The 2,980-nt window shown below is 39.0% G+C and overlaps 1 protein-coding gene across 1 annotated transcript in view; it reads left to right on the forward strand.

The window, feature by feature from the left end:
• Positions 1-2,166: 2,166 nt before the first annotated feature.
• Positions 2,167-2,980, forward strand: part of LOC106530121 (ladderlectin) — a gene marked incomplete in the record, with an annotated part of 2,966 nt that continues 2,152 nt past the window's right edge. The window contains 3 exon segments of the mRNA XM_014025690.1: positions 2,167-2,190; positions 2,384-2,434; positions 2,745-2,763.

Genomic DNA, 2,980 nt, shown 5'->3' on the forward strand with positions numbered 1-2,980 from the left:
CTTGGGTTGTTACCAACATCTGGTGAAAATTTTATGTCATTAGCACCTCTAGTAATATATTTACTGAGAAAAATGGTGACATGTTCAATACTTATTTTACCCGCTGTATTTTGGCTGGGGGCAGCTGTGGTGGAGTGGCTAGGGTAGTCGTCCAGGAACTGGAAGGACGCGGGTTTGATTCCCCGTCCAGACATTTCAGTCATTGCGTCCTTGGGCAAGACAATTCACTGGCCTTGCCTACTGATGGTGGTCAGAGGGTCCGGTGGCGCCAGTTCTTGGCAGCCCCACCTCTGTCAATGTGCCGGAGGGCAACTGTGGCTGTAGCTTATTGCCATCAGTGTGAATGTACGTGTGCATGGGTGAATTCCCGAAGTGTAAAGGGTCTTGGGGTCCACATGGACTTGATAAAGCGCTGTATAAGTTCAAGCCATTTACCATATATCATAATAAAATAGAAACAATGAATAAATTTAGCTTTTTTTCTGAAATAAAACATTTATTTTAAAACCAAACCTTTACAACTGAAAACAGTTAAATATAGTCAGGCTTAGATTGACCTTTCAGATTTTACCTTGCTGTGATGTTTGATCCAAGCAGCAGTAGCAGCAGAGCAGTAGCAGCAGAGCAGTAGCAGCAGAGCAGTAGCACCTACTGGAAGAAGGATGCTGTGGAAAAGTGAACTCAGTGGTTTTATACCTTCTTCTCTTGGTGAACCTGTCGGTCAGCTGATGGCATCTAATCAGATAAAGTTGATGCTGTTGGGGGGAATTCAGGTGTAACAACAGCTCCCTCTGGGGTCCTGACCTGCTGAGGTTCAGGTCGGTTCTGTTAGTGATCGGATTCAGGAGGAATGGTCAGACAGTTAATCACTGGTTTTGTTTACAAAACCTCACATTTCCAGTTTAGCCTCTCCTCACCGTCAGGCCAGTGAACGCTGAGAGCATTGATCTGGAACTGCTGCTTTGAGTTTCAAAGAAACAGTTTAGTTGAAGGTAAATGGATTAGTTTTCTGGTAAATGGATGTTGATATTGATCTGGTTACACCAGTTTGACCCTTTAGCCCTTGTTTTTGTGTCCACAGACCATTTATTAATAGGGATCCTACGTACAAGGGAACATAGATAACAGGGAACATCCCTACCAGGAACATAGGTACAAAGGAACACATATACCAGAGAACATATGTACCAGGGAACATAGATACCAGAAACATACTCTGGGTACAACTGAACATAGATACCAAGGAACATCGGCACTAGTAGCATAGGTAAAAGGGAACATAGCTACCAGGGAACATAGGTAACAGGGAACAGAGAGACCAGGGAACATCGGTACCAGGTAACATAGTTTCCAGGAAACATGGATACAGAGGAACATTATTAGCAGGAACATAGGTACTAGGGAACATGGGAACCAGGGAACATAGGTACCAAGGAACATGGGTACCAGGGAACATAGGTACCAGGGAACATGGGTACCAGGGAACATAGGTACCAGAAAACATAGGTACAAAGGAACATAGATATCAGCGAACATCGGTACCAGGAGCTTAGGCATAAGGGAACATAGGTACAAAGGAACATAGATACCAGGGAACATCGGTACCAGGAACATACAAAGGAACATTGATACCAGGGAATGTCAGTACCAGGAACATAGGTACAAAGGAACATAGATACCAGGGAATGTCAGTACCAGGAACATAGGTAAAATGGAACATAGGTACCAGGGAACATAGAAACCAGGGAACATAATGTACCTGATGGTTGAGAAGACACAAAAGATATTTTCACCAAACCTTTGAAGCCAGTAGGTCTGAGATGTTCTGTAAAGATAATTTCATTTCTGAAACCTCACTTCTATGTGTGACAAACCCAGCTCAGTGATTTCTGAGCAGCCAGAGGCAGAATACATACTTAGAGACTAGAATTGTTTTTTTTTTTGTTTTTGTTTTTTTGTTTTGTTCCAGGGACATTTCAAGGAACTGTTTCGTAAAAGTGCCTACAGAAAGATAAAGGGTAAAGGTAAAGGTAAAGGTAAAATGTTTTCAGATGTACCTGTTCCTCCTGAAACCTTCAGCAGATCATTAATCTTCACCTGATGATCTGGTTCACAAACAAAGGAAAGATTTATAAACTGTGTTTACTTTTTAAAGAGCTCAGTGAGAGCTGCTGCTTGGATTATCTCAAGGTAAAACACAGATTTTTTTCTGTTTATCAGTAGAGATTAAAGCTTGATTTAGTCTGGATTATATTTATCTGCTGTCATATTATAAATAGAAGTTTTCAGCTCGAAGTCCCGAGTTTATTTGATCAAATAAAACAGTTAAATATTTATATTTATTTGATTTTTATGTCTAAGCAGTAAACTCTTGTTAACACAGATGTCAAGTTTGTTCTTCACGTTGCTTCTTTTTGGCTTGGTCATCGAAAATGTAAGTTTGAATAAATTTTATTTTCTTTCGTTAGATTTTCCTTTTTTTAAATTATGACCAGAGGAGTAAAAAACGTAAAAAAACAGGAAAATTTTAGAGAAAACACTGCAAAACTTTTTAATTGGATTGATTAGTTTTTCAAATTTTTATGCATGAAGATGGTTGGTAGTTCCCACCACTTCATGTCTTTTTGACCAGATTTCATGCCGACGATGCCGACGACAAACAAACAAACAAACAAACAAACAAACAAACAAATCAGTTAAGAAGTTTCCAGTTTGTTAAATTTGGTTTTATTTTCCATACACAGCTTCTGGGTTTCCCTCCAAGTAAGTGCTTTAGTTTTTCATTTTGAGCTGGTTAACTTTTAAAATATTAATTCAGACATTATTTGAGCATTTTTGGGCTCGTGTGGTAAAACATAAAACATGACAAGATTCTTTAAAAAGTTTAGAGTTTTTAAGATTTAAGTTAAACGACAACATTTCTACTTCCTGTTTAGCTATGTCTAAACAGGAAGTAGTTTTCAAAGCAAAACATTTATTT

Source organism: Austrofundulus limnaeus, unplaced genomic scaffold (assembly GCF_001266775.1).
Source record: "Austrofundulus limnaeus strain Quisiro unplaced genomic scaffold, Austrofundulus_limnaeus-1.0 Scaffold491, whole genome shotgun sequence".
In the NCBI taxonomy this organism is placed as follows: domain Eukaryota; kingdom Metazoa; phylum Chordata; class Actinopteri; order Cyprinodontiformes; family Rivulidae; genus Austrofundulus; species Austrofundulus limnaeus.